Below are 23,193 nucleotides of genomic sequence, written 5' to 3'. Positions count from 1 at the left end.
TTTTAAGGTGTCAACTGTGTTATTCATTTGTTGATGCCTTGGATTTTCTCTCCAGCATCAATATATTAATAACTGGTACCTACTACCAGCAATTTATTCATTTGGTTCCACTTGATCTGTGGTGTACTCCTTAATCTGTTATTTATGTCTGCTAAACTACTGTTCAATTTGTTACTGTTCCCAACTGGTTCCTTTCTGCATCAATTTATTGATTTGTAGGTACACTTTCCAGTCCACATATAGAAAAATTTACTGTTGCCCACAGCCACTTTATTAACACCTTTATGCAGTAATAAATTATCTGTTTTCCATTGCTCATTCACTTAAATAGTTAGCTGGTACAGTTGTTCTGTGAATTTAGTAACTCAAAAACTCTGCTCTAACATGATTATACATTAAACATCTGAAAATTTTCATAAGTGTGGTTTCTTGTCCTTTCAGTCAAGATTGTCTAAAATAGTCAAAATTTTATTCTAATTGAAGCATTGCTGAATAAAAACAGCTTTGTCTAAGTTTTTCATCTTGCACTCCTAAGGGCAAGTTGGTAAATGGTATTGTTCTAAGACCACTTATACTATGAGGGGACAGTTGGTAGACGCACTCTGATTGATAGAGACATCGCTACAGAGAATGAACCAATTAATGATGACTGACAGTTAACTGCTGAGCTGTGTTCACATTTCAACCAGGGAGGTTGACCCCAGATGGTCAAGGCATTGCCCTCAAATGAACCAGTGAATGGATGTCATCTATTTATTTGAGTTGTAACAGGTGTACAGCATGTAAATTTTACATCAGTCTGCAAACAGCAGGGCTTTGTGTATTAATATACAAGGCCGCCAGTACACACAAGTGCACTACGTTCAATTTCTGTTCTACCAAATGACTGACTCATTGAATTGCTTCACTTTATTTCGTTATTTGAAGTCTCCAAGGTGTAGTTTTAGCCATTCCTTTGTGCACAACTGTTAACAATACAAAATCAGCTACCCTAAAATACTACATCCTGCCTCATAAGCAATTTTTAGAAACTGATCTCCTCTAAAACTTTAGAGTGAATGCCCCGGTTGCCTGTGACTTGCCTAGTCAAGACAGGTATTACAATTTGGTCAAATAAAACACATATTAGGGGAGGTGATGGCCTGTTGGGATTACTGCTGGGCTATTAATCCAGAGACCCCAATAAAGTTCTAGGGATCCAGGCTTGAATCCTGCCATGGTAGAATTTGAATTCAATGAATATCTGGAATTAAAAATCTAATAAATGACCATTAATTCATTGGTTTTTCTCGACAATTGGCAATCTCATTCATTAATGTCCTTTTGGGAAGGAAGCTGCCATCTTTACCCAGTCTGGCCTACATATGACTGCAGACCCACAGCAAATTGGTTGACTTTCAACTGCCCTATGGACAATAGATGTTGCCTAGCCAGTGATGCCCTCGTCCCATTAATGAATAAAGCAAAAAAAAACTTTTAAGAGGGCTGATAACATGTCCTTTAATAATATGGACTTCAATCAAGAGCTGAAATTCAAGAAATTGCATTACTAAAATATAATTAATCCCAACCACAACTCAAATCCACCAGCTGATAACTTTGTTTTACTATTAACTACTGATCTTTGAAACTCAATAGATGACAAATGAATATGAAAAAGAGTCTCACATTTATGTTTTATTATAATGGTTCATCTCAAACACAAACATCAGCTTTTTATTTGGAATCATTCACGGAATGTGGGCTACACCAGCATTTCTTGCCTGCCCCTAGTTACCCTTAAAAGATGATGGCAAGCTGTCGCCTTGAACTGCCACAGTCCATTTGATGTGTGTAGACCAGCAACATTATTAGGGAGGGAGTTCCAGGATTTTGACCCAACGACAGTGAAGGAACAACAATCCCAAGTCAGGATGATAACTTGTAGGTGTCGATGCCCCAATGTATCCGCTTGCTGCCTTTGTCTTTCGAGATGGTAGTGGATCATGGGTTTGGAAAGGGTTATCTCAGGATTATTGGCAAATTTTTGGACTGCATATTGTAAACAGTACACAATGTTACAACTGAGCGTGTGTTGGAAGGAGTGAATGTTTGTGGATGGTGTGCCAATCAAGCAGGCTGCTTTGCTCTGAATAATGTCAAGTTTCTTGTATTGTGAGAGATGCACTCATCCACGTAAGTAGGGCTATTCCATCACACTCTTGAATTGTGCCTTGTAGATGACAGACTGGCTTGGAGAGTCAGGTGGTGAATCATTTTGTGCTGATATGGTCTTGTAGCAACTGTATTTATATGGCAAGTACAGTGCAGTTTCTCGTCAATAGTAACACCCAAGATGTTGATGGTGGGTGATTCAGTGATGGTAACACCATTGATTATTATGGGACAAATATTAAATGGTGTCTTATTGGAGATGGTCATTCCCCATCATTTGTGTGGCACAAAATATTACTTGCCACTTGTGAGCCAATCCTCGATATTGTCCAGGTCTTGTTGTATTTGAATATGGACTACTTCAAAATCTGCAGAGTTGTGAATAGTACTGAGTACTGTGCAATCATCAACAAACATTCCCACTCCCGAACATATGTTGAACAGATCATTGACGAAACAACTGAAGATGGTTGGGCCCAGGACATCTTGCAGATATGTACTGGAGCTGAGATGACTGACCTCCAACAACCACAACCATCTTATGTGCCAGGTATGACTTCAAAACACCGAGTTTTCTCCTCAATTCCCACTGATTCCACACTCAACAGCAACCTTGTCGTCAAGGGCAATCACTCTCACCTCACCATGCTTCCAAACCAGAGACATGTAAAAAACCTGCAAACCAGGACACATAAACCCAACACAAACCTTTCTGAAGGGTGACTTGAATTCTTAGCAGGTCACATGATTTGCAACTGTTTTTAAAAAAGGCTACAACCAAAGCTGTTGGAGCCAGCAAGATATCATCTGAAAAGGTCAATAACTCTACTCATTTCAACGGTACAGTAAAGGAAAACCAGCTATGCGTTTAAAAAGGTTGGAGAAGGATTCAAGTCCAGTTTCTTCCACCTTTAAGTCCACCAGAGTCAATATGTTGGCAATTTACCTGTAAGGATCTTCAATTTACTGAGAATCCTCTACATTTTCATCAAACCTCCACTCCAGCTTATGCCTCATTTCAAATAGGAATAAACAGGCCTGCTATGAAATATACAGCAATGGTTTCTACTTTTAATTGAATTTTTTTCTCCCTGACAATATTTAGCCCTCATTGTGTAATAATGTGACAAATGTTGCAACAAAATCTCCAGGACAACAGTGTAATAACAATCTTTATTTTTAAATTCTTCTTTAATTTAAATTGTAAATCAGTCGGAGGATAAGAACATCTACACAACACTTCAAAGATACTGTGATCAAGGACAACAGTTAAAAACACAAATTGTGTTTGAGAAATCCAACACACTTCAAAATCAAGCTAGAGCAAAACAAAACAAGCCAATTTCTGTGGTGCGCTACTCAATCTGAATAATTGGAATTAAGGATCCATAAATGGATTGGCTGTGTGACTGTCTTTTCACAACACGAATCTTACTTGAAATTTGTTAAAACTAAAAAGGAGCAACCAGGATCAAATCACAAATTTTCTTTATTAATCAGAAATAAAGTGTTTCATAACGCAAAATGTTTAGACAGAGTAACTAAGAAGAAATTCCTTACAATGGCTAAAACAGGGCTTCCCAAACTTGGGATTGAAACCCCAAGTACAGCTGTGGGTTTATATCATAAGAGTCATGAAAGTTTTAATCCCTCAAAATTGGGTTTAAGTGGGGAAAAAGTTTGAAAAACTCTGGGCTAGCAAATCAACAGCACAGACTCTCGATGATTAGCAAAAGATTCAAAGACAACAGCAAGAAAAGCATTGCATGTCATGAGCAACACGGTCTAGGAATTAATATAACAAAGTGTGAACCTGGATGAACACAGCTGGCCAAGCAGCATTTCAGGAGCACTAAAGCTGACGTTTCGAGCCTAGACCCTTCATCAGAGAGGCACTAGGCGCGAAACGTCAGCTGTGCTCCAGAGATGCTGCTTGGCTTGCTGGGTTCATCCAGCTTCACACTTTGCTATCTTGGATTCTCCAGCATCTGCAGTTCCCATGATCACTAGGAATTAATATATTGCCTAACTGAATTGGCACGTTTGACAGTGACCTTCAAAAGAAAAGGTGGTGATTGGTAGTTTATAGAACTGAGTACCGCTGGAGAAACATATTGCCAAAGGTTTTAATTTTGCATTCATCAGGACAGAGAGATGACGACAAAATTTCAAAAGTGGGCAAGAAATTTATTCTGGACCAGAAAAGGACACGGATTGGTTGAAGCATATAGAATCTGTGGGTAACAATGGTCCCAATGTTGTTATATAATTTCAAGGCTCAATTCCAGGACATTCTCCTTTTGCCTACAAGAGAACAGGTCTCCATACATGACTATGAGCAGCTTCTCGCGAGCATAAATAATCCAATTTTAAAACCATTTGATAGTCTGAAATTAACAACCAATGTAAGACAGCATACTCAGGGTTATTCACCAAATGCTGTCCAGTCAAAATTCTATCTACCATTAGCTGTTATTTTCTGAGTTTTGCAACACACTCTGGTTAAGTACAATACTCTGACAATTGTGAACAGCCAACAATAATTGTAGTTCGATATGATCTGTTTGCCTTTGGGATGTTGGTCTGACATATCTAAATACATGAGCGTCAAAATCCATAGATCTCAAGGTTTGGCCATTATATCTGTGGTAACTCAGAGCTAGCCAATTGACTATATTCTTCTGCTTTTCCCCCTTGCTGTCTAATTATTTTCCCTTCAGGTATTTAAGCAATTCTCTTACAAATGCAAGTTTTGAAATCACATTCATCACACTTTCAGGCAGCAACTTCCAGATCAGTTCAGGTAAATTCACCATAGTCCCAAAGGACCATAGGGCTGTGAGAGATGACTCACGGGGGTTTAGTCTGAGAATCACCACGCCTTAAGGTCAGGAGCAAGATTGGGAAGGCAGGGGAGACGGAGAGAGAACTGTTGCCCCACCAGTGACATTAGGCTGACTAGTTTGTAGTTGCTGGGTTGATCCCTTTCTCCTTCGTAAACAGAGAATAACATTCATAATTCATCAATCCTCAGAAGTGTGGCCTTGGATGTCAATTTCACCATACAACAGTTGCAATAGTCCATTCAGCCCCTCTAGCCTGCTTTGCCATGCAATAAAATCACAGTTGCCAAGGAGGTCTTTTACTTCTATTAAACATTATTTATTAAACCTGCCTCATTACGTAACAGATTTGATTTGATTTATTGTTCATTGTACTTGGGTACGTGACAAAAGTTATCTTTTGCAAGCAGTACAATCATATGGTAACATACAAGGCCTTACAGATCATACAGTGTTTAAACAGAGCGATGCATGTAAGGTTTTGGTTGCATAGGTGAGGTACAGAGCAAGATCAACATCAGATCTGAAATTAGACAAAGCCAGTTCAGCAGTCTAACGGCAGGGATGATGCTAGTCTTGAACCGGTTAGTATGCGTGTTTAAGCTTTTCTATTTTCTGCCTGACAGAAGAGGTTGGAAGAGAGTATTACTGGGATGGGAGAGGTTTTTGATTCTGTTGGCTGCTATTCCACAGCAACAAGTAGTGCAGTTGGAGTCCATGGACGGGAGGTTGGCTTCCATGATGGCAAGAATCTGTGGGCTTCTTACAGTCCTGGGCGGAAGAGTTGCTGTACCAAGCCATGATTCACCCAGATAGAAAGCATCCTGTGGTACCTCCACAAAAGTTGGCAAGTGGCCTTACGGACATGCTGCATTACCTTTGCCTCCTGAGGGAGAAACAGTATTGTGGTGCCTTCATGACTGTCGCATCTACGTGGCAAGTCCAGGACAGATTGTCACTCCGACGAATTTGACTCTCTTGACTCTCTCCACCTCAGCTCCATCAATGTAGATAGGGTTTATGTCCTCCTCTTTTCTTCCTGAAGTCAGTGATTACCTCAGGTTTTGCTGACATTGATGGAGAGATTGTTATCCTTGCACCATGACACCAAGCACTATTTCCTTCCTGTATTCTGACTCATCATTGTTGTCGGCCAGATATCAAACAGTGCTATCATCAGCAAACCTGTAGATGGCGTTCAGATCTAATTCGGCCACACAGTTATTAGCATACAGGGAGTACAATAGGGGGCTAAGTACACACCCTGGCAGAGGACTGGTGTGGAGGGTTATCATGGAAAAGGTGCTGTTGTCTATCTTTACTTATTGCGATGTGGGTCAGGAGCTGGACGATCCTGTTGCAAAAGGCACTGCCAAGACCTAGGTCTCAGAGTTTGGAAATTAGTTTGGTTGTGATTATGGTGTTCAAGGCTGAACTGTAGTTGATAAGGATATCTATGTCAGATTTCCACTTATTATCTGATGTTCCATGGATGAGCCTAGGGCTGGGGAAATGGCATCTGCCGTAGACCTGTTGTGCCAGTAGGCACATTACAAAGGGGTGAGGCAGGCTAGGAGGGCAGAATTAATATTGGATATGACTAACCTGTCAAAGAACTTCACAATTATGGAGGTCAGAGGTACCAAGTGATAGTTATTGAGGCAAATCACATTTTTCCTTTGGTACTGAGATAATGGTGGTTTTCTTGAAACAGGTGAGGACTTCAGATTTTAGCAAGGAGATGTTAAAGATATTAGCGAATATCCCTACCAGCTGGTCTGTACAGGGTCCGAGTGCATGGCTGGGGACTCCATCTGGGCGAATCGCTTGCCTTGGGTTCACTCTCAAGGCGGCCCATCTGACGTCTGCAACGAAGATGAAGGGAACAGGTGTATTCAGGGCTGTCAGGGCAGAAGACACTATTCTATTGGAAACGAGCGTAAAAAGCATTGAGCGCATTAGGGAGCGATGTGTCTTGGTCAGTTATTCTGTTCTGCTTCCTTGTGTATCCCATTATGTCAAGTAGGCCTTGCCATTGGCAGCAGGTCTCCATGTGGTTAATTTGGGCCTCTAATTTTGTCCAGTACTGCCTCTTGGCATGTCTAATAGCCTTGGAGGTCATATCTGGATTCAGTAAAAAGTACGGGTCATCTTACTTGAATGCCAAATGTCTGGTTTTCAGTAGGTTATGGATACCATAGTTCAGGAGCTTCCAATTGGGGAACAAATGGATTGATGTCTTGGGCTTGCTGTCCTTTTCGAATTTGCTAATGAAGTCCATGACAGTGATGACATACCAGTTTCGGTAGTCCACTGGAATTTTTTGATTATGATTCAGTCTACAGATTCCAAGCAGTCCCACAGAAACTCTTCAATTGCCTCAGATCAGCACTGTACTACTTTCTGTGCTTGGTCCTCATGTTTCAACTTCTGCTTGTAAGCTAGGAGGAGGAACACAGTGTCGCAATCTGATTTTCACAAAATGTGGATGGTGTATTGAGCAGGCACCTTTGATGGTTATGCAGCAATGTTTAAGGGAGGGTCGGCCCCCTGTTGGGGAAGGAGATGTGTTGATGGTATTTTGGTAGCATCCTTGAGGTTGGTCTGCTTGAAGTTGCTGGTCATGATGAATAAGGCCTCAGGCATTTAGTCTCCAGTACATACGGAGCAGTGAAAATTTCATACAAAGCATTCTTCACTTTCGCCTGGGCTGGTACGTAGACTGGTGTCAGGATGGCAGAGGTGAACTCACGTCGCACATAGTTGGGACAACATTTCACTAAGATAACAAAGTGTAGAGCTGGATGAACACAGCAGGCCAAGCAGCATCAGAGGAACAGGAAAGCTGATGTTTCAGGCCTAGACCCTTCTTCAGCAATGGGGGAGGGGACGGGGATTCTGAAATAAACAGGGAGGGAGGGGGAGGCAGATCGAAGATAGGTGGAGAGGAGACAGACAGGTCAAAGAGGTGGGGCCAGTAAAGGTGAGTGTAGGTGGGGAGTTACGAAGGGGATAGGTCAGACCAGGAAGGACGGAGGCGGGGGCGGAATGAGGCTAGGTAGGAGATGGGGGTGGGGCTTGAGGTGGGAGGAGGGGATAGGTAGGAGCAAGGGCAGGTTAGGGAGGCAGGGACAAGCTGAAATTTCTGAAGGTGGGTCTAGGCCCAAAACGTCAGCCTTCTTGCTCCTCCGAGGCTGCGTGGCCTGCTGTCTTCATCCAGCTCCATACCTTGTTATCACAGATTCTCCAGCATCGACAGTTCCTACTATCTCCCAAAGAGTTCACAGCTGTATTTGTCTCATGGTGGTCACCTGAAATAATGGGCACAATACTGACAGAGAAAAAAAAAGAAAGACAAGCTAAAAAAACGTGCAAATGGAAAAACAAAAAAAAGGCTGCAAACACAGCTATGCTAAGAGAGACAGCATTGCTTCAAATGCCTGTTCCAGTGTAACACTGTCTTCTTATTCCATTCTCCCCTGCTTAATAGGGGCTCTCTTGAAATAATTTGTTACCTGTATATTCCAGAAAAGAGTGATCAGTTCACATGGGCTCCAGTTATTGTTTATGAACTGGCAAGTTGATTTCAACATCTGATCTCAAAACTATTTGGAAGTCTCCGTGTAGTATGGTAACTCCGGAGTTGGGGTCTTCCATGTTCCCGGAGGAACTAATGGCCTGTCTTCATTCCAAATTTGTGCAACTATGAAATTGTTTCATAGTGTCTTGGCCTGTTACTTTAAAAAACAATGTCTATCAAGCTCCCATTCAAAATCCAGGGAGTGAAATATTTAAAAATCATATCTTCAAAAAACACATCATAATGATAGGAGACAATGGGAACTGCAGATGCTGGAGAATTCAACGTAACAAAGTGTGGGGCTGGATGAACACAGCAGGCCAAGCAGCATCTTAGGAGCACAAAAGCTGACGTTTCGGGCCTAGACCCTTTTCTGATAAAGGGTCTAGGCCAGAAACGTCTGCTTTTGTGCTCCTAAGATGCTGCTTGGCCTGCTGTGTTCATCCAGCCCCACAATTTGTTATCTTACATCATAATGATACCTTTGCACCACGTGGAATGAAGTGAAATTTATTCTCATTTTATATCAAAACTGGTAAAGAATGCAACTTACAAGAACATGCATATACACATTTACCTACATTTGTTTTCCTCAAGCATGTCAGATGCACTCTGTTTAAGTTCTGATCAGTTATTCCGTTGAGGTTTTTTTAAATTTTAATTTACCTGCAGCCTAAGTAATCTTTAAGTGTTATGATTGGAGGAACAGTCATGCATTTTGGATTTTGAAAATCTCCACAAAGGCCAAAAGGAATTTAATGTTATCGGCTGTGCTATCACGGTATTCATTTCAGATACAAATTTCAAATTTTTAATGCCAATGACAATCCTAAAACACATTTTTCCACAGTGGTTATCATTTCTGGAGTTTGTTCACATTATTGGGAGAAATACCCGGTCAATCTCTTTGCGCCTCACACATAGCAGAGCCCCGACCCAAGTCCATAAATATTGATGACTCCTATAAATGCTTTGTTCATGTCTGGTTAGTCAACAAACCAGTGTTTGTTATGGCTAATGACTTTTAGTTTCTCAAATAGTGTTTGGGATCTCTCTATCCACACTTTATTTATTTCTATAGGAGTTAATTGTGAACCACAGTGTGAACACAATAGGCTAGATTGACTAAAGTGCAGCTAAGTTGTTGTTTCACCTGAGAGGCATATCTGTGGCCTTCAATAGTGAAGAGGGAGGTGGTAAGATGGACCAGGGTTGCACCTGTGATTGCATGTTCGGCGTTCAGAGTGGTTGCCTTGCCAGTGCTGCAAAGAAATGTCAAGTAGGTAACCACTTTGCAGAACACCTTGGTTCTGTCCAAAAAAATGATCTCGAGCTTCCAGTTGCCTGGTGCTTCAACACACCATGTTCCCATGCCAACATTTTTGTCATAGGTCTGCTGCAGTGTTCCAGCAAGCTCAAAGAACAGCATATCGTTTTCCACTTGGCAACCCTGCAGCTTGTCGAGCATCTGCAGTTCTTTGTTTTATTTAAATTATTCCCCATGGTGCTTTTCATCAGGGCCTAAATCACAATGAACTCTCTCCTATTCTTCTATACTCCGTCAGATATAGGACCAATTTGTCCAACCTTTTCACAGAAGATAACAAATCGAATCTAGGTATTAGTCAAATCAACTTTCTTTGAACTGCTTCCAACACATTCGTATGCTATCCTGTCCCTTCTTAAATAGAGAACAAAACTGCACACAGTGCTCCAGATGTGGTCTCACCAGTGTCCAGTGGCAAAGCATCCCTATTTTTAGGTTGCATTCCTCGTGCAATAAATGACAAAATTCCATTTGCCTTCTAAATATTTGCTGTTCCTCCACACAAAAGTTTCATGATTCACGTACCATCATTCCCAAATTCTGCAATTTCTCTCCACATATCTAAATCTGCAGGGAGAAGAGAAAAGTAACCTAAGTTTATATTCTCCCATATTATAGAAAAGTTGTGAAAATTTGGCAAATGTAAAGTCGCCATAGTTCCAATGGACTAGAGGGCTGCTCATTCAATAGAGAGGTGCAAGTAGTGTTGGTTTCACCTGAGGGTAACCAATCCTCAAGCGAGAGGAGAGATCAAGCAGGAGAAACCTGCAGGGTAAACTCAGTGTAGGAAGTGAACAGATATAGTATGTTAGAATCGCTCTGCATCACAAACCAGCTAGTCAACTGTGCTAACTCTGCCTCCTATTGCTTCTTGTTTTTCTTTATCCACAGTAATATGTTAGCACCCATGAGCTCTTATTTGGCATTTTGACTACTGCCTTTGATATGGTACCTTTTCAAATGCCTTCTGGAAATCTATAACAGGTCATGCACAGAGTTCACTTTCCAAAACTCTGAAGAGGTGTCAAAGAAGTCAAAGTTAACAATGTTTTCTATCCACAGATGCTGCCAGTTTAGCAGAGTTTCGTGACAATTCCTGTTGTGTTTGTTTGTTTCATAGCTCCACATTATAATATTGGATTGGCTTACCTGAGTGAAAATCTAGGAAGGGCAACTCATTGCCTCTATAAGGTTCTCTAGAATCTTGGAAACGCTTTGGGTAACCCAACAGCAGGGTCACCCATTTACAGTCAATTCAGCCTCCTCAGCTGGAGTTTGTTTGACCATAGAGGGGTCTCTATGTATTCAGGAAACATGCCAGGCACATTCTCGTACAGGTGCTCTGGCTCTTTGATCTTATTCAGCTACTCTCACACAACAGGTTATGGGACTACGATCCCACGTGGTCATTGCTAAGGAGCAAGTCAACCCTAAACAGTTATGGTTATCTTTCCAGAAAAATGGTCAATTTCCAGGAGCACTCAGTTATACAGATATACAGTCACAGAGTCATATGGCATGAAAACAGACGCTTCAGTCCAACAAATCCAAGCCAGCCATGTTTCCAAACTAACTAGTCTTATTTGCCTGCATTTGGCCCATATCACTCAAACCTTTCTTTTCATGTACTTATCCAGATGTCTTTTCAACATTATAACTGTACCTACATCCACCACTTCCTTTGGCAGTTCATTCCACACAGAAATCAATGTGTAAAAAAGTTGTCCCTCAAATCCCTTTTAAATCTTTATTCTCTCACGTTAAAAATGTGCCCCTAGTTTTGAGCTCTCCCATTCTAGGCAAAAGACAGTCGCTATTCACCTTATCAATGCCCCTCATGATTTTATCATGTCTAAACAGAAGTCACCCTTCAAATTCCTATGCTCCAATCCCAGCCTATTTTTATAACTTAAACCCAGTTAATGAGTCATAAAGGTCCACAGCACAAAAAAAATTTGCCCTTCAGTCAACAACATCTGTTTTGATCAAAACAAGCACCTAACAAATGACCATCTCCAACACATCCCTCACGTTCCTTGACTTTTCTGTCTCCATCTCAGGTAACCACCTACAAACCAATGTCTATTTCAAGCCCACCGATTCCCACAGCTACCTAGATTACGCCTCCTCCCACCCACCTTACTACGAAAATTCCATCCCCTATACCCAATTCCTTGGCCTCCACCGCATTTACTCCCAGGATGAGAATCCCCCTAGTCCTCACATACCACCCCACCAACCTCCGGATACAACGCATCATCCTCCGACACTTCCGCCATCTACAATCCAACCCTACCACTAAAGACAGTTTTCCAACCCCACCCTTGTCTGTCTTCCGGAGAGACCACTCTCTCCGCAACTCCCTTATCCGCTCCACACTCCCCTCCAAACCCACCACACCCGGCACCTTCCCCTGCAACCGCAGAAAGTGTTACACATGCCCGCACACCACCTCCCTCACCCCTATCCCAGGCCCCAACATGGACTTTCCACATCAAGCAGGTGTTCACCTGCACATCCGCCAACGTGGTATACTGCATCCGCTGTACCCAGGGGCACTTCCACTACATTGGGGAAACCAAGTGGAGGCTTGGGGACCACTTTGCAGAACACCTCCACTCAGTTCGCAATAAACAACTGCGCCTCCCAGTCGCAAACCATTTCAACTCCCCCTCCCATTCCTTAGACGACATGTCCATCCTGGGCCTCCTGCAGTGCCACAATGATGCCACCAGAGGGTTGCAGGAACAGCAACTCATTCCGCTTGGGAACCCTGCAGCCCAATGGTATCAATGTGGATTTCAGCAGCTTCAAAATCTCCCCCTCCCCCCACTGCATCCCAAAACCAGCCCAGCTCGTCCCCACCTCCCTAACCTGTACTTACTCTCACCTATCCCCTCCTCCCACCTCAAGCCACACCTCCATTTCCTACCTACTAACCTCATCCCGCCCCCTTGACCTGTCCGTCCTCATTGGACTGGCCTATTCCCTTCCTACCTCTCACCCACACTCTCTTATCCATCTTCCCCTCTATCCATCTTCGGTCCCCCTCCCCCTCTCTCCCTATTTATTTCAGAATCCTCTCCCCATCCCCCTCTTGTGAAGGGGGGTCTCGGCCTGAAATGTCAGCTTTTGTGCTCCCAAGATGCTGCTTGGCCAGCTGTGTTTATCCAGCTCCACACTTGGTTATCTCGGATCCTCCAGCATCTGCAGTTCCCATTATCTCCGATCTCCACCTAACAAATGAATCCCATTTGCCAGCACTTGGCCCACAGCCTTGCAAGCCTTAGCATCACAAGTACACATCTAAATGGTTCTGAAGTGTTCTGAGGGTAATGCCTCTACCAGCCCAGTGAGTTCCAGATTCTCTGGGTGAAATAAAATTTCCTCACATCCCGTCTAAACCCCCTACCGCTTGCCTTCAAGGTATGCTCCCTGGTCACTGATCTCTCTTCCAAAGTTCATTCCTATCTACCCTAAGTACGCCCTGTGTAATTTTATACATCTCAGTTATGCATGTCCTCAGTCTTCTCTGCTCAAAAGAAAAACCAACCCCGGTCTAACTAAAAACAAAAACAAAGTTGATCAAAAAGCTCAGCAGATCTGGCAGCATCTGTGAAGAAAAAGAAACTGTTAACGTTTCGGGTCCGGTGACCCTTCCTCAGAACTCTAGCCCAGTCTAACCAATGTCTACACCGGTAGGACATGTACTCTCTCACAATATCCTTTATCAATTTAGCATTTCCTGCATTCTGGCAGTCAGGTAATGTTTTTACCCAACAGCAGATTGGCTGGCCTCAGTATCACTACATACGACTATAAGCTTACTCAACTTGCTGTGGGGAAAATGGGTTAACTTTTTGTTGACTCAAAAGTCACATAACTTGAAATTCAGTTACAAACAGCAGTGTATTTATAGCACACTGTCGCCATATTCAGAGTCATAATCTTGTCTGCTACATACACAGTCTCCTTTTTGCTGCATGGGGCTCATGTGCCTCAATAAATGTCACATGCTTTTCTTGTAGTCTCCAGCTATCAGCAGTAAAGTGTCCTATGTGATGGTAATGAAAAACACAGGATTCCTGACACCACTGCTCTTCTTAGAAAGATATTTTTTGGCCTGAGAAAGGCCACATATTTCTTGCTTCTCTTTCTCTCCTACAGGTTCGCAGTTCCCTTCTCACCTTTACACCTTCTATCCCTTTTTTTTCAGGTTGTTAGTGCAGACTAGGGAAGGGTTTCCTTTGGGATGAAAAAGTTTGCAGGTAAGTTCGACTGGCCCTGAGCCTCAACCTGAATGTTGATAGAGTTCAAAATTTCACACGCATTCAAGGAAATTATTTCTTAATGGCAGGAAAGTGGAATTAAGTATTACCAGATCAGCAATGATCTCGTTGAAAAGCGGAGCAGACTCAATGAGCCGAGCAACCTATTTTTGTTCCTAGACAACAAAATGTGAGGCTGGATGAACACAGCAGGCCAAGCAGCATCTCAGGAGCACAAAAGCTGACGTTTCGGGCCTAGACCCTTCATCAGAGAGGGGGATGGGGTGAGGGTTCTGGAATAAATAGGGAGAGAGGGGGAGGCGGACCGAAGATGGAGAGAAAAGAAGATAGGTGGAGAGAGTATAGGTGGGGAGGTAGGGAGGGGATAGGTCAGTCCAGGGAAGACGGACAGGTCAAGGAGGTGGGATGAGGTTAGTAGGTAGATGGGGGTGCGGCTTGGGGTGGGAGGAAGGGATGGGTGAGAGGAAGAACAGGTTAGGGAGGCGGAGACAGGTTGGACTGGTTTTGGGATGCAGTGGGTGGAGCGGAAGAGCTGGGCTGGTTGTGTGGTGCAGTGGGGGGAGGGGACAAACTGGGCTGGTTTAGGGATGCAGTTGGGGAAGGCGAGATTTTGAAGCTCGAGAAGTCCACATTGATACCATTAGGCTGCAGGGTTCCCAGGCGGAATATGAGTTGCTGTTCCTGCAACCTTCGTGTTCCTGAAGGTTGCAGGAACAGCAACTCATATTCCGCCTGGGAACCCTGCAGCCTAATGGTATCAATGTGGACTTCACCAGTTTCAAAATCTCCCCTTCCCCAACTGCATCCCTAAACCAGCCCAGTTCGTCCCCTCCCCCCACTGCACCACACAACCAGCCCAGCTCTTCCGCTCCACCCAATGCATCCCAAAACCAGTCCAACCTGTCTCCGCCTCCCTAACCTGTTCTTCCTCCCACCCCAAGCCGCACCCCCATCTACCTACTAACCTCATCCCACCTCCTTGACCTGTCCGTCTTCCCTGGACTGACCTATCCCCTCCCTACCTCCCCACCTATCTTCTTTTCTCTCCATCTTTGGTCCGCCTCCCCCTCTCTCCCTATTTATTCCAGAACCCTCACCCCATCCCCCTCTCTGATGAAGGGTCTAGGCCCGAAACGTCAGCTTTTGTGCTCCTGAGATGCTGCTTGGCCTGCTGTGTTCATTCAGCCTCACATTTTGTTGTCTTGGATTCTCCAGCATCTGCAGTTCCCATTATCTCTGATACTATTTTTGTTCCTACATCTGTTTGGTTGCAAATTTCAAAATTACAGTTTTCCTAACATTGAGAGAAACTCAAACTTTAACTGACACCAACATGTTAATTCCTCGAGGGATGGAGCCCTTTAACCATCCCAAGTTAGCTCACTGTGGATTCCTCGAGCAATATGTTGAGGAATCTATTTGGGAAGAGGGTAATTTAGATCTAGTATTATATAATGGTAAAAGAGCTCATTAATCATGATGCAGCAAAAGGAACATTTGAGAAAAAGTGACCACAGCACGATAAATCTTCTAATGAGTTGAAAAAGATGTAGTTCAATATCAAAACTAGGGTTATAACTCTAAACAAGAGCAATTATGAGGAGGAAGCTAGTTGTAGAGGATTGGAAAAACACACTTAAAAGATTCAACAGTAAATAGGCAATAGCTAGTATTTAAATAATTCATATTTGTTTATTGAAATACATACATTCTGTTAAGCCAAAAATGCCCACAGGAAAAGTAAGGCTGCCATGGCTAAAAAAGGGAGTTAGTGGAAGTGTGCCAAAGAGGAGGCACACTGTGTCCAAAACAAAAATCTAGGAAACTTGAGGATCAAGCTAACATTAGCATTCAAAGGAGAACAATTAAATGATAAAAGAAAAAGAGAATAGACGATTAATGTAGAATAACAAGAAGCATACAGATTGTAGAGGCTTCTAGTGTACAGAGGAAAAGATTGGCAAAGACAGGTGAGTATCCGTTACCAGCAGAAATTGAAGCCTTTATAATGGGATATACAGAACTGACAGAGAAACTAAATAACAACTTTACATCTGTACCCGTGGAGGAGGATAAGAAGGAACCCTGAAATAATTGAGATTCAATAGTCCAGTGAGAATAAGGAACAAGAAGAAAATAATGGGATCTAAAGTTGGCAAATGCACAGCACCCAAGAGAGTGTTAAAGAGATAGTGGATACATTGGGGATCTTCATGAGAGGACATCATAGCATTGCAGTATCAGCAAACCGCAAGAAAACTGGAAACCGTTTCCAAAAATGCCTCTCTGGAACAATTTATTTTCCCCATTCCAATTATTGCGTGTGTAGATCTAAACAGAAATTTAAGGGCACATCTGGCAACGTTCAGTTGAGGAGTGCTGAAATTTCTCACCTTTTCTCTCAATCCTTATTTGACACAGTTTTGTGAAATTTTTTTTCTTTAGAGAGTTTAGAGAAGATGCATTTTGTCAACACTAAGCGTCCACATGTCAGTGTTGCAGTTGTAAAGAATTAGACGGATTTTCTTAAGTTAAAGAAAGAGCCAAGTTTATTTGAAACCACATGCAAACTGAAAAAAAAATGCTCTTCATAGAATCACACACGTTCATCCTGGCCCACTCCACACAAATACCAAGGGCAGACTAAGCGGATTTTGCAGTCCCTGAAGGAAAGGTGTGTGAAAAAATCAAATGGCATCTTCCATGCTCCACAAAAAATTGATTACGTTGTAACAGTTAACCTGTCTGCTACTTTTCTTTTAAAAAGTCACAATTGTCTGTGGTAGTTTAAACTCCAGCCAGTGACAGCATTCAAAAATCACACCTTCATAATCGATTAGAGTAGAAGCACAGCATTATGTTGAAAGCCTACGGTAGCCATTTCTGTCTCAGGCCTTGCAATACTAAATTTGCAGCTCCTGAACCACCTCAAGTCCCATTTCCTGTGTCTGCGCAATGGTCCATCTTCATACAATGAGATCCCAAATGTGTTTTTGAAATTCGCTGAAAATACAAACTAATATCAGCACAAGTGCAGTGCAAATCTAAAGATTAAAGAAAAATTCTAATTCATGTCACTCACTGCAAGATACATCATTCCAACAGTTTTCAGGCCAGCAGTGCTGCAGTCAACTGACACTATTATACTAAAAATCACATCCTCTTAATTTTCTCTATCTTTTGGTCATTAATAGTTCAGAAATTAAAGACTGCCTTTTTATTAGCTATAGATCACTCAATAACAACCGAGGATTCAAAGATTTCCAAGCTTTTGTTGGCTGCTTGTAACAAATATGACATAACCTAAGTTTATAGTGTGAGTTGCATGTAGTAGAATAACAAAAACAACCACTTTGTGCAATGTCAATACATTAAAACAAAAATGTCAAATTTCAAGACAATACTACAAGCACATGAAGAACTTTGAGCTTTCTGACCCATTTCACAGTAAAACATACCTTTTGCAAGCCCAATAAACTCTTTTTGAGCTGGCAATAACATTCTCTGACACAGACAAGAGCATTTATAAATAAAACATCATCAGGAACAAGTGACAAATGAAACTGAAGCACATGTCTCAGTTAATCATTTGTGGAGAAGGAGATGGAAGTGAGATCTGTATGTGTACAATAACCTTGTTGAATTCTACAAACTTAAGAAAATTTATATAACTCAATGAAGTTTCAAAATCTTCAGTTAAATCATTTATGTAAATAAACATTTTCTAAAGTTCCAGCAGTTTGTTTTACTAGTTTCAACCTCTTTCAAGCCCATTATTCAAATTGTTAATTCAGAAATTATATTGATTTTTTAATTCATGAAAATGTGTACTCATGTTCCAACACAAAATAATATTACAATGCAATGAAAACTGTTAATTCAGTACCCTTTGCTTCTTTGGACCTGCGTAAGCTTAAATTCATTCAGACCTCTGTGACCCATATCCTATTAGAACCAAGTTACACATGTACCCTTGAGTGAGCTGACCTATTATGACTTTTGATTAACCAACAATTCAGTTTTAAAATTCTAACGAACAAAGGAGTACAGCATAGGAACAGGCCCTTCAGCCGACTAAGACTGCACCAACACACAATGCTTTTCTAAACAAAATACCTTTCGCCTCTATGTGGCTCATATCCGTCTATTTTTTGAAAATGCTTAAAAAGTTAAAAGGTCAGTAACAGTTATTTTTGAAAACACTAAACGTGACTATAATGTTTAGCTTTTAACTTTGTTCCTTATTTCTTTCTGTCTTGTTACGTTTTTGCAGTTAGGTACTTGTACCTAAGATGACATGGTGTGTAGTGACATGGAAAAACTTTCCTCTGTACTCCTGTACTTTTGTACTTCAGGACAATAAAATCTAAATCTAAATCTAAATCTAAAATCTATTGGCTGCCTATTCATGTATCTGTCAAGGTGCCTCAAACATTTCTACTGTGTCCACCTGCACTTGCTCTGGCAGTGCATTCCAGGCTCTAAACACTTGCATTTTTAAAAAAAAATTGGCTCTCAAGTCCTTTTAACTCAGCTCTGCCAACCCCACCCCCGCCCCCAACCACTTATCTGAAAGCTATGACATCTAGTAATTGACATTTCTGCCCGGCAAAAGGACTCTGACTATCCATTCTATCTATACCTCGCATAATTTTATAAACTTCTTTTATGTTGCCACTCATCCTTTAACATTCAAGTATAAACAAACCAAGTGTGCCCAATATCTCTTCACAGCTAATATCCTTCAAAACAGGCAACATCCTGGTACATTGGATAGGTTACAGAAACAAAGCCTCTACATCCTTCTTGTAGTGTGACAACCAGAACTGTTCACAACACCCCAAATTCAGTTCTATACAGCAGCAACATGACTTGCCAATCTTTCTACTCTATGATCCAACTGAACGCGACAAATGTGACATACACTTTTTTGACAATCTTATCCACATGTGTTGCCACTTTCAGATAACTGTGGACTTGTACACCTTGATCATTCTGTATGTTGATGCTACTAAGGGTTCCACCATTTACGTACACTTCCTTCCTGCATTAGATCTTCCAACATGCATCACCTTGCATTTGTCCAGATTAAACTTCATCTGCCATTTCTTCACTTGAGTCTCCATCCTATCTATATCCTGTTGTAATCCTTCTCGCTATCCACAAAGATTGGGGGAATTGTGTTGTCTGCAAACTAGTGTTACTAATCAGGCCACTTGCATTCTCCTCCAAATCATTTACGTATAGTATAAACAACAGGGTGTCGGTACTGACCCCTGCAGAACACCACCAGTCACAGATCTCCATTAGAGAAACACCCTTCCACCATTACTCTATGACCAAGCCTGTTCTATATCCATCTTACTAGCTCACTGCAGATCCCATGTGACTTTAATTTTTCTATCAACCTGTCATGACGGACCTTGTTAAAGGCCACATAGACAACATCTACAGCCCTGCCCTCAATCACCTTATGAGCAAGTGACAAAATTCAAATCAAGTTTGTGAGACATGACTTTCCCCACACAAAGAAATGCTGGCTATTGCAAAGACATCTACCCTTTTCCAAGTATAAGTAAATCCCAAGAATCTTTTCCAATAATTTCCCAATCACTAAATGTAGGGCTCACTGGTCTGAGATGCCCTGGATTATCCTTGTTAACCTTCTTAAATAAAGGAACAATGTTGGCTATTCTCTTGTTCTCTGGGACATCTCCTGCAACTAAAGAGGATACAAAGTACAAAGATTTTGTAAAAGGCTCGAGCAATTGCCTCCTTTACCATTCTAGGATAGATTCCATTAGGTCCTGGTCACTTGTCTATTTTAAAGACTTTTCAAAACACTCAAGATCACGTCCTTTTTATATCGACATGCCCAAAAATATCATGATATCCCAGAATATCAACACTGCACTCCTAAGACTCAGCATCCATCATGTCCTTGATAATAAAATGTGAGGCTGGATGAACACAACAGGCCCAGCAGCATCTCAGGAGCACAAAAGCTGACGTTTCGGGCCTAGACCCTTCATCAGAGGGGGGGATGGGGTGAGGGTTCTGGAATAAATAGGGAGAGAGGGGGAGGCGGACCGAAGATGGAGAGAAAAGAAGATAGGTGGAGAGAGTATAGGTGGGGAGGTAGGGAGGGGATAGGTCAGTCCAGGGAAGACGGACAGGTCAAGGAGGTGGGATGAGGTTAGTAGGTAGGAGATGGGGGTGCGGCTTGGGGTGGGAGGAAGGGATGGGTGGGAGGAAGAACAGGTTAGGGAGGCAGAGACAGGTTGGACTGGTTTTGGGATGCAGTGGGTGGAGGGGAAGAGCTGGGCTGGTTGTGTGGTGCAGTGGGGGGAGGGGGCGAACTGGGCTGGTTTAGGGATGCGGTGGGGGAAGGGGAGATTTTGAAGCTCGAGAAGTCCACATTGATACCATTAGGCTGCAGGGTTCCCAAGCGGAATATGAGTTGCTGTTCCTGCAACCTTCGGTTGGCATCATTGTGGCACTGCAGGAGGCCCATGATGGACATGTCATCTAAAGAATGCGAGGGGGAGTGGAAATGGTTTGCGACTGGGAGGTGCAGTTGTTTGTTGCGAACCGAGCGGAGGTGTTCTGCAAAGCGGTCCCCAAGCCTCCACTTGGTTTCCCCAATGTAGAGGAAGCCACGCCGGGTACAGTGGAGGCAGTATACCACATTGGCAGATGTGCAGGTGAACCTCTGCTTAATGTGGAATGTCATCTTGGGGCCTGGGATAGGGGTGAGGGAGGAGGCGTGGGGGCAAGTGTAGCATTTCCTGCGGTTGCAGGAGATGCTGCCGGGTGTGGTGGAGTTGGAGGGCAGTGTGGAGCTAACAAGGGAGTCACGGAGATAGTGGTCTCTCCGGAAAGCAGACAGGGGTGGGGATGGAAAAATGTCTTGGGTGTTGGGGTCGGATTGTAGACGGCGGAAGTGTCGGAGGATGATGCGTTGTATCCGGAGGTTGGTGGGGTGGTGTGTGAGAACGAGGGGGATCCTCTTGGGGCGGTTGTGGCGGGGGCAGGGTGTGAGGGATGTGTTGCAGGAAATGTGGGAGACGCGGTCAAGGGCGTTCTCGATCACTGTGGGGGGAAAGTTGCGGTCCTTGAAGAACTTGGACCACTCTCTCCGCTAACCATTTCCACTCCCCCTCCCATTCTTTAGATGGCACGTCCATCATGGGCCTCCTGCAGTGCCACAATGATGCCACCCGAAGGTTGCAGGAACGGCAACTCATTCCGCTTGGGAACCCTGCAGCCTAATGGTATCAATGTGGACTTCGAGCTTCAAAATCTCCCCTTCCCCCACTGCATCCCTTAACCAGCCCAGTTTGCCCCCTCCCCCCACTGCACCACACAACCAACCCAGCTCTTCCGCTCCACCCACTGCATCCCAAAACTAGTCCAACCTGTCTCTGCCTCCCTAACCGGTTCTTCCTCTCACCCATCCCTTCCTCCCACCCCAAGCCGCACCCCCATCTCCTACCTACTAACCTCATCCCACCTCCTTGACCTGTCCATCTTCCCTGGACTGACCTATCCCCTCCCTACCTATACTCTCTCCACCTATCTTCTTTTCTCTCCATCTTCGGTCCGCCTCCCCCTCTCTCCCTATTTATTCCAGAACCCTCACCCCATCCCCCTCTCTGATGAAGGGTCTAGGCCCGAAACATCAGCTTTTGTGCTCCTGAGATGCTGCTTGGCCTGCTGTGTTCATCCAGCCTCACATTTTATTATCTTGGATTCTCCAGCATCTGCAGTTCCCATTATCACATCCATCATGTCCTTCTCCTTGTATGAATACTAATGAAAAGCATTCATTACAGACACTTCCTCCAGCTCCATGCATAAATTGCCTCTTTTGTCCTTGAGTGGACCTATTCTTTCCCTAGCTACTCTCCTGGTAAACGCTTTGGGATTTTTCTTAAACTTCTTGGCCAAAGACATTCAATGGTCCCTTTTAACCCTCCTAATTCCTTGTTTGAGTTCTTTCCTGCTATCTTCGTATTCTCTAAGGACTGTCTGGCTTCAGTTTCTGTAACCTTTCACACATCTTTTTGTTTCTGATTAAGCTTTCAGTTTCACGTGTCATCCAAAAGGTTCCTGAATCTTGCCATCCTTATCCTTCATTTTCACAGGAACATGCTGGTCCTGAACTCTACTTCTCTTCAAACACTCCTCTTTTGCTGTCACAGTACTTGTTAAAAATCTACTCCATTGTTAACTCGTTGCATTATTGATGAAAGGTATCCCAACCTCATCTTCAAATCCCTTCATTTTCTCATATGTCCTCATTTCCATAACCACCTTGATTTCACATTTTCAGAAATCTCTTCAGTTCTCCAGTCTTTGGTGCATCCCTAACTTAACTGCATTGCTATGCTTCAAGGCAACTTTTAGGAGTTAAGATTTGGATATTCTTCACCAATATTTTCCCTGCGCCTCGAAACAAATGCATACACACTACGTCTTTAGCCAAGCAGTTCCTAAAAACCAACATCTTTGACCAGTCCATCTTTATCTAAGTCATGGTCAAATTCTGTCTGATTATACTCTGTGAAGCACTTTGGGATGTTTTATTACATTAGAAGTATGCCACATGAAAGCTAAATGCTGTCGCTGTCTTCATCTTACACAATTTACAGAAACATTTTACAGGAGCATGTAATTTTTCAAATTACATCAAAATTTTAAACCAACATACGAAGTGAGATGTTAAAAGAGCAGAGGTGGAATATTTAGTTTAAAAAACACTGCTGGGTGATGGAAACCAGGAATAAAAACCAGAAAATTCTGACAATTAAATGTTAGGCAGATTTGTGGAGGTGCAAACGGATTAATATTACAAGTAAATTACCTTTCATCAGACATGCAAAGAGCTAACAACGCAACAGGATTTTGACAAGTACCACGGCAGGCAAAGTGGAGCGTTGTATAAAGAGAAAGTATTTAATAAAGCTGGAGATATGGAGAGAATGAATGACAAATGAA

At 42.7% G+C, this 23,193-nt stretch overlaps 1 protein-coding gene across 5 annotated transcripts in view; it reads right to left on the bottom strand.

Moving 5' to 3' along the window:
• cdk8 (cyclin dependent kinase 8) overlaps window positions 1-23,193 on the bottom strand; it is a 144,383-nt gene that overhangs the window by 102,968 nt on the left and 18,222 nt on the right. The window lies entirely within an intron of this gene.

Source organism: Stegostoma tigrinum, chromosome 6, assembly GCF_030684315.1.
Source record: "Stegostoma tigrinum isolate sSteTig4 chromosome 6, sSteTig4.hap1, whole genome shotgun sequence".
NCBI lineage: Eukaryota > Metazoa > Chordata > Chondrichthyes > Orectolobiformes > Stegostomatidae > Stegostoma > Stegostoma tigrinum.
The sequence above is the reverse complement of the archived record's forward strand: the minus strand, read 5'-3'. Positions and strand labels throughout refer to the sequence as shown.